Genomic DNA, 14,808 nt, shown 5'->3' with positions numbered 1-14,808 from the left:
TGTAACCTTCCGGTAGTTCCATGTCTGGTTGTATGCATATGTCCTCATAATTCAGACCTTCTATCCCTTTACCTCCTTTGACACCCTGAAGTCGACTTGTCAATTTCTTGAGTTCCTCAGCCATGTTCTTGATGAGAAAGTCCTTCTTAGCGGATTCTAGAGTATAGGAGATTGGTTGAGTAGAGTGAGGTACGGTTTCCACATATATAGGGTTGTTTTGGTGAGTGTCAGGGACTTGGGTGTAGTGGTGGTCGTTGGTTGAGTTTTGAGGATCGGGAATGAGTTGTGGTGTGTTCTGAGGAGTGTGATAGGTAGTGGCTTATGGGTACTGGATTAACTGATGATGGTGTTGTGGTGGAGTTGGTATTGGCAAAGGATTGGGATTTTGAGTGGAGTTGCATATTGATGTGGTTCGGGATGAGGTCGGTTTGGTGTATTTTGGGGAAGTGCCGGGTTTTTGGTATTTTATTGGTTGATATCGGGGACGTTCAGGGTGAGGGATAGGTTTGCTAAGTTATATACCTGCTCAAGTTCTCCCTGTAACTCCTGTATCTTTTGTTCCAACCGTAAAACCAAGTCATTTGGTGCTGGAGTACTTCGACCGTCTGAAGTTTCCACATTTTCAGCATTTTCCTTTCGAATACCACTTAAGTCTCCATCTTAGCTTTTCCCCTGCTCTTCGTATTACTTGAAAGAGGAGGAGGTGGAGGGCCTCTAGATCTGGTGTGATTTCTGAGATGCCAGTATGTGCGAACCAACCTTAGGGGATGGGAATAATAAAGAATAAAGAAAAACAAAAGGTAAACAAGTGAGTAAGGGTTCTGAAAAGTTTGCAGTATTTAAACACATATTGCGGGAATGTAAATTTGCGTCCTAATTTGGAAGCCTCGTTGTGCTCGAGGTAGTCCTAGCGACAAATAGATTTGGAGAAATTCAATGCCAATAATTGCCTCATTTCATTAATGTAGAAGTAGACGACCCTAAAACGACACTAGATAAGATAATATTACTAATGGCACTTGGCCTTATTACATTTAAAAAAGCAAGTAAAAGTAGACGACCCTCTCCAGACTGGATGCTCTTGTCGATCAGTTCGCGCAGGTTCAGCTGTAAGAATGCCTTGTCAAATGTCCTTATTCATTTCCCTCAGAGTTCTGGAAATCAGTGACTCTCTTTCTCATTTTCCCCTCCAATTCCATCAAACTGTACTCCAAATATTCTAGCCTTTCGCGGAATTTAATAGCTCTCTCTTTACACTCATTGATCATTTCCATGTCGGCCTTATACTGCTCCATATGCTCAACTTCGGACTCACGAATTCTTTTGTGCAGCTTCTTATACTTCACATGTGCTTCAACAACCTCGTCTATGACCCTGTTTCCTGGACCAACCCTTGGCTCGAAGATTCCTGCTATGTTATCATCCAACCATGAGGGGTGCATGATATCGGTCCGGCTTAATGGTATCCTTTTCTACGACAATCTTCAAGTTCCACGTGTGTTGTGCTTCATTCTTATATGGAATGGTGTCACCCTGAAAATCAGATATGAACTGACTCATCTTAGCGACTCGTGGTATGACCTGTCTCTTTCCTGCCTGTCTCATAACCCTGAGGGGAGCATAAGGGTATATGCCCCTTAACCCAATTAGTACCAAGTGGGGGACATCCGTGGATCTGATGATGAACTCGTCGGTAGGTAACCAGTCGAACATCCATTGAACCTGGTTCTTAGTTAACTTGTTGAAAAACTACACCCATCGAAAGGTATGTAGGAGTTTTTCAGGCACTCCAAGTCATCATTTTTCTTCAGCCCCATCATCTTAACGAATCCTCTAGTGGTGCGATTTTCAGGCGCTAATAAACTAGGGCATTCCAAGGCAAACCAGCAAATCCCCTTATTTCTTCCAGAAGGGGAGTCATTTTTATGTCCCCAAAGAGGAACACATCCCTTTCTTTGTCCCAAAACATGGTGGCAGCCTCGATCAACATTTTGTTTGGCTGAAGATCCAATAGAGAAGGCAAATTTCCTAAGAGTCGTTTCACATGATTTTTGTCACTTGTGGGAAGATCCCTCCACTAATCTAGCAAAAGTGAAGGTATGCTACCGACCATACCGAATCTGGGGACTTCGTGCCTCATTTTCTGCAAAACAAAAGATAGGTTAGGCCCTTTCCCCCTCCAGGTTCTTCTATTTATACAACAATGATTAGCATATTGGCACTTATTTCTCCAAAATTAATGCACACAATCGTGGTTGCATCTGTTGGGATTATGGAGAACCCGATGGACTTTTGGGTGAGGCTTGTCTTAAAGGGTTATCATGTTGACAACATATTAACCCAACTAGGTTTGACCATGATGCATGCACAATTAATCAGAGTAAGGTTGCTATAGAGGTCTAAACTGGGACCCTCAAGCGGACAACTTGAGGGGAAAAGGCATGAAACCGTCGAACGCCCCGGTGATCGACTAGTTTTACCGCAAATACACCTTTCCGAATTTAAAGGGTGATATATAGGAAGAGCACAAACACTCATCAAGCGTTTCTATAGGATTGATTACGCGCGAGTGGAATATGATGTTGAGCATGATTTATGTAATAATAAATAGCATGTTGTCAAGTATTTGCACATTTAAAAATGATAAATGCGGTATTTAAATAATTAATAGACAATAAAAAAAGAAAACAAGGAGATAAGTCAGTTATAGGAAATAAAAGAAATCATAAATGCTTGAAAATAAGCAGTTAAATCCAAATAAGGGGGATGGTGCACAGGATAAAGCATGCTTAAGACTAATTCACAAAAACAAATTCGTTATGGTAAGAGCCTAAAAATCCCCAGCAGAGTCACCATGCTGTCGTGCCCCCTTTTTCCTCGTGGAGTCCGGGTTTCGACATTTTTTGGGACAACTCATTTCCTTTTGGGAAGGGGTATGGAATTTGAAGAGTCGCCAACTAACGGGTTAAGGTGCGTTAGGGCACCTAGGACAATTAACTCATGAAACCAGTTTGCATTACCAAAGACTTGGGTAAGGGCTCGAAATAACATTGAGGGAAAGATGTTAAGCACCCCTCGCGGTCCACAATGGTGGGTACCGGCCAAACTCGATTACGTGAATTAATCATTTAATAGATAGGTAGTCTAAGCACACATATGCAAATAAAGGAAATTCAACAAATAGGCACTCTAAGCACACATATGTGAATAAGGTGAGGGAAGTTCTACGTTTGTTAGCCTATAGGATCACATCTGTACAATACCCGGTAAGCCTTCCTCAACTAGAGGGGTTACACATGGCATTGGCGCACAGATCATCATATCCTTTACTACCCAATTACCCTCCCCTTGGTCATAGTCTAAAGCGTTCTATCAACCTTAAGATGTATCCTATGCGTGCACTACATGTCCCTTTACTTATATAGTCTGGAGGTATTTAGGACTTCTAGTTAAGGTGGATCTAGACTCTTCTACAATAATTAAAAGGAGAAAACTCTAGGCAACAAACAAAACACGTAGGACTGGACCAAGGATAGAACAGTTAAAGGCTCACATTTTACCTCCACAAATAGAGTAAGTAAGTGCACGTCTCAAACAACAGATTTCATGTATTTCAGAAAAGTCCTAGAACAGGATATCTAGGTGAGTATGGCAAGTAGAAAATATGCAGCATTATGTTAAGGCGAAGTGATAGAGACCTAATCAGCTTGCCTACTGATTTTTAGAACATGTTGAACTTGGGCAGTCACAAATAAGCAAAGCAGTTTCACAGTTTATATTAGACCTTGATTACCTATAGGGTTGCCTAGGCGTGAATCTGTAATACCTTATACACATTCTGTCTAAATGCAATCAAAATTTTGAGAACCTTTTTAAAATAGTTTGAGTTTATTAAGTCCTATAGACATGCTGGCCTAGGCGCTGAATAACTGATTTTAGACTTATAGATGCTGGCAGCTAAATGCAGAAACTGGTTTTAGAATCCTATAGGCATGGCATCTAAATGCAGTGATTAGTTTTAAAACATGCTGAAGACTGATTTAAACATTGTTAGTATGCAGAAACTAATCTTTTTCAGGCAAGACTGATTAATTTTAAAACCCCTATAGGCATGGTATCTAAGCAAACATCGCAACAAACTTACAAACATGTTATTTAGAATCCAGGATCGATTTTGAATCCTATTGACATGATGTCTAAGTGAACAAATATTGTAACAGCTTAAAGGCATGATATCTAGATAGACAAGATATTGTAACAACCTATAGGCATGGTATCTGGATAGATAAAATATTGTAACAACCTATAGGCATGGTATCTACCCTTTTCCCAACAGGATATGTATAAGCAACCCTCCTTTTTACTAATTTTCCCAATATCTGTTTACAAGAAATTATTATTACAGACCAACATTAATAATGAATTACAGAAGTGAAATTGCTACAATATAGGGAGCCTGAATATAGGCCCAAAAGATAAACCTGACAGACCAGGCCTTCAAAAATGCCAAAAGTGCTATAACCTCATAGTGCATCCAATAGTATCCTGGTGTGTCAAAGTTCCCAAGTGCCTTAGAGAACTCGGGCAATGCTCACACCAGGAAACCTTCAAAGTAACCCTTTGTGAGCAAGTTTTGGAAAGCCAACTCCAGTGTGTCAAAGTTCAGAGGAGCCTCAGGGACTCCTAAGCAATGCTTACACTAGAGGGGCAAAACCCTATGTGTTCTAAGAATATGAGTAGTGCTTTAAAATAGTTATAGTTTTAAAAAAATAGTTTAGAATTAAACAGAGTCATTGCAACACTCTGAAGTAAAGGTTTCAGCAACCAAACAAAAACATGGTCACAAAGTTTCAAAGCAAAGATTCTCATTGCCCAGATTTAGCTTAGTTCATTAGTTAACACTAGGTGGCATATATCATGTTGAGAACGAACAACTACACAGAGAAGGGAGCATGGGTTGGGAACATAGGAATCCTGAATCAGGAACACATAAAACAAGGTGAGAAGCATGCTAATTAACACCAAGCAAGTTGGCATATTATAATAGCCAGATTTCATAGCACTCAGTAGGGCATAATGGTGCTGATTAGAAGTGATAGACAGCAAACACATATGTTTAAAAGGCCAGATTACATAGCACTGGGTAGGGCATAGTAACAGGAGTTAATCATGTTGACTTAAAGCAGTAGACAAGAAAGGCATAGAACTAATTGCAAGAGTAGCCATGCTGATTAAAAGCAGTAAGACCTAAATATAGAAGTAATCATGCCAATTGCAGCAATAAACAAGAAAGCAGAAGTTTAAATATATAAGTAAATATGTTAATTAAGATCAACAAACAAGAGAAGGCATGGATTTGGATACACAGAAATAGTCAAGGCAATGAACAGGGAAACACATAGGTATAGTTTCAATGCGTGTGAAAGGATATTGAGAGGGGAGACATACCAGTTAAAGACAACAAACAGAAGATGAGAATGTGCAGAACTCAGTAGTCTAGCCTTGGCTTTCAGCCGGCTGGACAATGTAGTAAATACAAGTAGCAGCAAGATGAGAGCAAAGTATGTGTGTGAGTGAGAGTTCTTTATGAATTGTGTTCCTGTCCTTAAGGCAGAATGAGAGTGTGTGTATATATAGGAGTTGAATAATGTAAGTAAATAAGTCAAGGCAAATTAACATTGTAGAATAAGGCAAGGACATAATCAAATAATCAGTCAAGCTTGACAAGGGACAGAAAATAAGGGAATTATTCCCATAAATGACTTGGATTGAGTTTCAAATAAGGCAAGAAGTGGGTTTAACAGCCAATTAGGGTTAGAGACCATAAATCAAGCAATCAATCACATGAATAAGGTGGTCACATGTAATTAGAGACCAATCAAGGATCAATCAATCCCATAATAGGCAAGATATGCTAATTAGGGGTCTCTGAATTAAGGTAAGTGAGCAGAAATCAGTAATGAAACCCTAGATAATTTAGTTAATCAATCAATTATTCGAACAATAACGGACGAAAATATTGAAGTTACACAACGAAAATCCAAGCAATTGAACCAGAAACATAACCATGTAAGAAAGATTAAACAAAAGATAAGGATCTCAGAAAATCTTTCTTGCAAAATAGAAGCGAAAAACCTAAAAATTTTAGAAATACTTAGGGTTGATTAATAGTAGGAAGATCAGGAGAATTTTAAAGAACAGTCACGGAAACAGCCAAGGAAACTCAAAAATACTTCAAACACAGAGATTTGAACAACAAATAATGAGAAAACCAAACTCTAATATAACAAAGTGCTTAAAAATCGGTTAATCAGTAAAGAAATAAGGGAACCTTAATAAAAATCAGTGACGAACTCAAAATCACTTCAGATCTACAAGAATATGGATAGATTCAAGTCCAAACATTAGGTTTTTGAAGAAAAAAAGAAAGGGTAAAGAGAACCTGGTCTTGAATCAGAGGTTTGAGCCGTAAAACATCGATAGAAAGCACTCACAGACCATAGACAGACTCTTGGAGAGTTCTGAACAAGATCTGGACTAGATCTCTTCGAGATCCTTCTATGAAATCATAAAGTCAAGCAACCAGGGGACGTAGGATGCCTGTAGGAGTCTCAGACAGCCATAGAAATCTATGGAATGGGTAGGAATCAAAGCTATTAGGTTTGGTTTTGGATGGCAGTGATTAGGGTTAGAATTTGGTCTCATAGAGAATCAGAGAAGAGAGAGTTTCAGGATGGTGAAAATAAAATAAATGAGGGGTTTGAGGGGTCATTTGGGATTAATATGGTAGGTTTAATCGTGGACCGTTGATCTAAAAAATCAACGGCCACGATTAAACGGAGCGGCTGGGTCGAGTAGGTTTAATTAGGTTAGGGTTAGATAAAAATTGGGCCTAGGTAGGTTTGGGCTAATTTTAATTGAATTGGGATTGAAATTGGGCTGTTTTAATAGGCTAGGTCCAAAAAATAAAAAGGGTTATTTGTTAAATACCCATTTTACTGATTAAAATAATTTTAAAAATAATTAACAGATTACCAAAAATAATTTTCATACCTAGAAATGTTATAAAATAATTACCTAGCATTTTAAAAAATATAAAAGACTATTTTCTGGTAAAGTAATGTAATAATGCATGCATGGGCCATAATTGCAAAGCAATTGTAATTGTAACCCCAAAAATGTAATGTGGCTATTTGTTCAATAATTTGAGCCTAATATAAATATAAATAGCAATATTAAGTCGTGAAATTGTTATGAAGTCCTTTGTGATGCAATTTATACTTATTTGTATAAATAAAATACTGGATAAATTAATTAAAAATCCCTAACAAAATGTAGAAATTATGAAAAAATGTTAATTGATCCTAATGCATAGTTTTGAAGGCATACATGCATTTGAAAAATATTATAGGGAAAAATTGGGTATCAACACCTTGTTATATGTATATAACCAGTAGGGCCCTGACCTTCCTCGTCACTACTCGACCGAGGTTAGGCTTGGCACTTACTGGGTACCGCGGTGGTGAGCCCTTTCCGGCACATGTTTTTCGTGTGCAGATCCAGATTCTTCTGCTCAACCATTCTATCAGTGAGGCGGGTGATATCAGAGACTTCGAGGTATATCTGTCGCATCCGCAGACCTAGAAGTCCCTCTCTATTCTCCCCTTTAGCTTTAAACTTCATATACTTACTATTGATTAGACACTCTGGAGTTAAAACACTATGTAGTTTTCTATAGCTTGAGATTTCATGAGATTCCGGGTTATGGGAGTTTTGATTTAGTTTTGAGAGTGTGTATTGTATATGCCGAGCGGCATTTTAAACTCTTTTATTATGTTTTTACCCATAACTTGCTAGTTTCGTATTTCATTTCCTTTTTTTACAATTTGTTAGGCTTACCTAGTCGTAGAGACTAGGTACCGTCACAACAGTTCACGGAGGGAGAATTTGGGTTGTGACACAATCTATCATAGGCTTTTGTCATGTCAAGCTTAATCACAACATTAGGACCAACTTTAGTTCTAAGCCTAATGTCTATGATAATCTCTTATATTAACAGCACATTCTCAACTATGCTTCTACCTTTTACAAATCCAGCTTGTTCTTTTGATATCAAGTTAGGAAGCAACACAACCAATCTTTCATGAATTATTCTTGAAAATATTTGTTGATGAAGTTACTAAAGCTTATGGGCCTCAAATCAAAAAATGTAGTAACCTCCTTCTTCTTTAGCAGTAGGACCAGATTTGTATGTTTCACACATTTGGAAAGTTGTTGGCCACTGAAGAATGCCAAAACCATTGCATATATATCCTCTCCAATAATCTCCCAACATGAATGATAGAAAGCACCTGTAAAATCATCTGGCCCTCCTGCTGATTCCCCATTCAATCCTAACATTGCAAGTTTTAACCTCTTATCTTGTAGTCATGTTGATTAGCTTTTCATTCTGCTCCATATTAACCAAAGTCACATTATCAATAGTGTGAAATGCAGAAGGGGCTACATTTTCACAAAAATTATCTTTGAAATAGTTGATTGCTTCTGCTACAATTTGTTCTTTCTCATCAATCCAATTGCCACTATTGTTTTGAATCCTCTTGCGCTGCAATCTTTTTCTTCGACCATTGACTTGAGCATGAAAGAAATTTGTGTTCCTATCACCATCCTTAAACCATGCCATCCTAGATTTTTTTTTCCAGAACTCCTCCTCAAGTGCAAGGTATCTGATCATTTCAGCTTGAACCTTATGCAGCCTTGCTCTATTCATCTCAGTTTCATATGCTTCAAATTGCCTTTCATGTACTAAGATAACTTCCTCTAGGCTTGCAATCTTCTGAAAATGTCTCCATATATTGCTCTACTCTGAGGAGACAATACTTTCTTTAACTTCTTTAATTTGTGATTGAAGAGGATAAAAGGATTAGCAATGAAATCAGCACTCCAACTCTCCCTCACCACATCCTTAAAAGTATCATGCTTAATCCAAAAATTTAGAAAACTAAAATATTTCTTGATAGGAGTAGCTTCAATGTCACACTTCAATAGCATAGGTCTATGATCAGATCCCATTTTGGATAGATGTGTAACCTCCAAACCCGGTAAAGTTTGATGTAGTTCCATATTTTCTAAGCAACAATCAAGCCTTTTGAATATGAAATACTCCTATAATCTTCCATTCCACCAGGTAAAAATACTCCCCTTAAAGCCCTGATCTAATAAGTTTCAAGTGTTGATGCAATGTCTAAAATCATCAATTTCATTCAGAGACACTGGCAGCCCACCAAACTTCTCTTCCTCATCCCAAATCACATTAAAATCACCTCCCACAAGCCATGGGACAGACATATCAGTAGCCATTGCATACAAATAATCCCACAACTCTATCCTCTCAATAGCATTACATTTGGCATACACCAATGTGAGTATGAGTTTAATATGAGTTTCAGTGTGGACTAGTTTTAAAGTCAATTATTGAACCATATTATATAAAATTGTAACCTCAAACACTTCATAATGAAAGCCCATATTTTGTTTGACACATTCACCACTGCCTGTGTCAATCCTATTCTCCTTCTATATCTCTCTATCTTACTGGACTATTGCATAGGTTCAAGAATCCCAATTAATTCAAAATGGTGACATCTGTGCATTGTGATCAGCCTCTCAAAATCTTGCATTGTATTTACTGATCTCACATTCCAAATTATTACATCCATTACTGATTCTGGGATTTAGTAAGTGTTCTTATCATTTGTACTCCACCTATTGGGGCAGTGGAGGTCTCCTTTTCTTGTTTCTTTCTTCCTTTGGCAGCTGATTTAACTTGATCAATGTGCCTTGGAGAAAGATCACCCTCCTCAGCTATATTGATGAAATTCTAGGTAGTCGACTCATCATCCATATCCTTAGCTGCATGTTTTGAATGAAATACTACTTCTTTATTACCCAGTGAAGCCATAATATTGGAATTCTTTGGAATGGAGATCACAGTCTGCTCCCCACGATTCTTCTTATTCTGTAGTTGTGTGGGCTTCAATGGAGCAGTGCTTCCAGCCGTATTCTAAGCTATAGGTTTAGTCATCTGCTTTTTTTCTACTTTTGCCCTATCTTTTGAATTAGAATTGACAATAATATCAAATGTTACATTCTCTCCAGTCCCTCCTGGATCTACAGCATTAATATCAACACCCTTATCAATCATAGCTTCATCATTTTTTCCAGCCTGATGTTCTGATCCACATTGATGGTTTCTTTCTCTTTGGGGTCAATCTTTATTGAATAAATTCTGATCTTCAATGCTCCTTGAAACATTGGCATTACCACTTACACTTTGCTTTTTCTCTTCTATTTCATCACCACCAGTTTCCTCATCACTTTGCATCTCATCTTGAATTTCACCTTCCTCTGAGTCCTCTTCAGTTTGATCAGCCCATAGCCTTCCTCCACTCCATTTTATCCTCTCATTGCTCCTAAATTTCTCAAATTTTGCATCAACAGTGAGCTCATTTTTAGTATTCTTCACTAGTTGTCCTTCTACTCTAGTGTCCTGTGATGGAATATCTTGACATGATGTGTTAGTTGCAACCACATTGCCATTGAATGTTCTTTGTACCCATTGTGTTGTGGTCTCCTTTCTTGATTTTTCATCTGTGTTTCTCCCCTTAGACCTTGATTCTTCACATTCATTTTGTGCAACTACCCCTACTGAATTAGGACTAGCAGTTGGAGCTACAGAGTTGAGTCTTTTTTCAGTTCTAGTTGGATTCACATTGTTCATTTTCCTTGCATTGTCACCAACAGGAGATTTGGGATTAAAAACAGGTGTTGATTAGAAGTCCTTCTTTACGCAGAATTGTCCTCCACCAATACTATCTGATTATTCTCATTAACATCACTATTCTCCACCTCCAAAATTGCAAACTTATTAGTTGTTTGCACCTGTTGAGCCTCCATAGCAGCCTGCTTTTCAACTGTCACAATTTCTTGTTCAGTGTTAGCCATAGCAGTAGCCTGCTTCTCCTTACCTTGTACACGATTGTCCCTCACTTATTTCCCCTACTCCTTTGGATTTCCAGTTACATTGCCCACCACCTTACCACTAGAGAGAATCATCAAGGGTTGTTGGTTAGCATTGTTCTGATCAGCTTCCCTCACAGGTTGTTTTGTATTGTCTTTTTCCACATACAATTCTAGAGGTAATCTCCAGCATTCAAACTCATCATGCCCCATCAACTTAAAATTCTTGCAATATTTAGGCAGCATATCATATTGGATCTTTACCCATTCTGTTCTTATCTCACCCATTGATTCATCATTCTCAATATCCATTCTAATTTTTTTGGCAAATCAGCGAGTAGATCAACTAGCACTTTCACCCTCGCACAACTAGGTCTAGTTTTATTAATAGTAGCCATATCAAAATGCAAAGGCTTCCCCACAACTGAAGCGAGTGAAAATAAACACTCCTTCACAAAATACGTAGGTAGCAGATCTGGGAATGATAACCATGCCATAGCTTTTGGAGTTTCTTCACCAACTTTAAATTTTGCATCATAAATCAAATGTCTCAATTGATACTCATATCCTTCCTTGTCCTTAATGTAATGGCCATTATTCGAAGTGAAACTTATAAAATCTTCCCATAATGTAATTATTATTAACACATGCCTATCCCTTAGGACTCCAATATTACACTCTCCTTTGATACCACATTGCTCAGGGATCATGCGACATAGTTGTTGCAGTTTTGGCCAGCCATAAGATAGCTTGCCAATGACAGCATACTGAAGGCCTTCTGTCACGTTCATCTTGTCCACTTCTACTTCTGTAAATTTGATGACTGGTTCACCATTCAATAACGCAACCCTACGAAGGGGAATTGGCTCTACTTCTAACGTTTGTTCGTGCATGGCAGCATTTATAGTTGTAGGTTTTAGCAATTCTGAATAATCCAAAGGATGGGGATTGTTGTTTGTTGTAATGAGAAGTTGGGCGATGGTGGGAAAAGGCTGACTAGCAGGAGAAGAAGGCTGGCCACCGGCCAGATTGGCCATGGCAGCGCTCAGATGTGAAATCGCCTTTGAGTCACCAATCTAATTGCAGAGCTTCTCTCTCCTCGCTCGGTTTTTTGTCCTTATTTTGTTAAATCTGGAACATGATGACGCATGTTTATTTTACATGAACTGATATATGGTTGGAATGTATGCCATGTTTTATGTTCCTAAAAATGCTTAGATGGTAGATTTACAAATTTGGTTGTAATTGTCACGACCAAAACTATAACCTATCATGATGGTGCCTATCGATAGTACTAGGCCAGCCGACTTTCGAAATACTTCAATAATTCATTAAAGGATAAGCCAAAAAAAAATTTATAACAGGATTTTATAAAAAGAAACAATAGTAAGCTCAATATAAAAATGCGGAACAATAGCCCCATACATCGGGGTGTCAGTAAGTCATGAGCATCTAACCATTTCTAGTCCAACAATAACAAGATTAACATAGTCTGAAATCCAAAGTACAACTAAAGGAAAGATAAGGAAGAAGACAGTAAGGCTACGAACACCGGGCAGCTACCTTGTTATCTCCAATAACAATCTATGAGGACTATCAGCACTCTCGGCAACCAACTACTCCTGCATCTGCACACGAGGTGCAGGGAGTAACGTGAGTACACCAAATAAGTAAGTAATATAAATAAATAAGGAACTGAGAAGTAGCGACGAGCTATGCAAATACAGTTCATTTCATAGAAACTCAGTAAAGAGTAGGCATGCGTTCAATCCAGAGTTTAAGTCAAATCAGTTTGTTTAAGCCAAGTTCAAGTAAAGCCAGATAAAATATCTTCCAACAACTCTCAAACAAGGATGTAAGGCAACTATGTACATCAAATAGTGAAATCATATACTGCCTCTCGGGAAAACATCACTTAGTCCTCCCAATCACTCCAACTCAGAGTCACTCATTCCTCACAAACGCTCAACACTTGGCACTCGGCACTCAGTAGGTACCTACACTTACTGGGGGTGTATACAGACTACAGAGAGGTTCCTTCAGCCCAAGCGCTATAACAAGCCAATCATGGCATAAATAAATAAAACATGCTGCGGTGTGCAGTCCAATCCCATAATATCCTCACCATCACGCCCTCGGCCTCACTCTGTCATCAATCTCTCCAGTCTCTCGGGTCTCAAAAATCAAAAAATCAGCCCAAACAGCAATAGCATGATGCATCGAATAAATAACAGAGACTGAGATATGATATAAAAATGCATGAACATGACTGAGTACGGCACATCAATGAAAATAGTGAGATAACAGCAAGAAACAACCACTAAGGGTCCTTATGATACCGGCATAAAGCCTAAACATGATATCTAGCATGATTCACAGTCAATTTTCTATAACACATAGGGGCATATAGGTAACAACAAGTGTGAAACTTTACGGTTTCTACGGGACGGACCAAGTCACAATACCCTCGGTGCATGCCCACACGCTTGTCACCTAGCATGTGCGTCACCTCCAAAATAATTACATGACAACAAATCCTAGGTTTCATACCTTCAGGAGCAGATTTACAACCGTTAATTACCTCAATCCAAGAAAATCTCTACTCCGCAATGTCATTGACTCTCGAATCGGCCTACAAACATCCCGAATCTAGCAAGTCTAAAGGAATCAATTCCACAAGAAAACCGCTAAATTAGACTCAAAAATCCGAAATTGGCTCAAACTCGGCCCCTCGCCCACGTCTCGAAATCCAACAAAAGTCACAAAACCCGAAAGCGTATTCACTCATGAGTCTAACCATACCAAATTTATCAAAATCCAACCTCAATTACCCCTCCAAAACCCCAAAGTTCACTCTCCAATTCTCAAGCCCTAACTCCCAATTTTCACCTCAAAAACTCACCAACTAGGTGTAAAAATACATGGAAAAACATCATTGCCAAAGATATATAGGCTCAAGGACTTACCTCAGTGATAACCTCGAACTCCCTTCGAAAATCTCCTCAAAATCCCCCAAATTCCGAGTTCAAGAATGGGAAAATGGGGAAAAATCCCAAAGTCCTCTATTTATACTTTTTGTCCAGCAAAACCGCACCTACAGTCCAATATCCTCACCTGCAAAGCCGCTTCTGCGGTTAGAACTCCAATTCTGTGGAAACTCACTTAAAACACTGGCCCCGCACCTGCGTCCCAGGTCTCGCACCTGCGCTCTTCACTCCGCTTCTACGGAAATAGCTCAAAATCCTCTCTTCCGCATCTGCGCCTCAGCCTCGCATCTGCGGCCTCCTTCTCGCACCTGCGATTCCAGTCCAACCCATCTTTCCCCGCATTTGCGACCTCCTAATCACTTCTGTAGGGCTGCACCTGCGGGCTCCCTACCGCAGGTGCAAAAACACCAGAACCTGCAACACTTCAACATGCACTCTTCAACTCAATTCAAGCCGTTAACCATCCGAAATCACCCCGAGGCCCTCAAGACCTCAACCAAATGTACCAACAAGTCATATAACTCCATACGAACTTAGTCGAACCTTCAAATAACTCAAAAGAACATCAAAACACCAAATTACCCCCGGATTCAAGCCTAAGAACTTCTAAACTTCCGAATTCCACAAACGATACCGAAACCTATCAAACCACATCCGAAAGACCACAAATTTTGCACACACATCAGAAATGAAACCAAGAACCTACTCCAACTTCTGAAAACCTAATCTAACCCCGATATTCAAATTTCCACTGCCTGCCAAAGTCGCCAAAATTCTAACTTTTTCCAATTCAAGCCTAATT

The sequence above is a fragment of the Nicotiana tabacum genome, chromosome 8 (genome assembly GCF_000715075.1).
Source record: "Nicotiana tabacum cultivar K326 chromosome 8, ASM71507v2, whole genome shotgun sequence".
Lineage (NCBI taxonomy): Eukaryota > Viridiplantae > Streptophyta > Magnoliopsida > Solanales > Solanaceae > Nicotiana > Nicotiana tabacum.
This window is presented reverse-complemented; position numbering follows the sequence as displayed.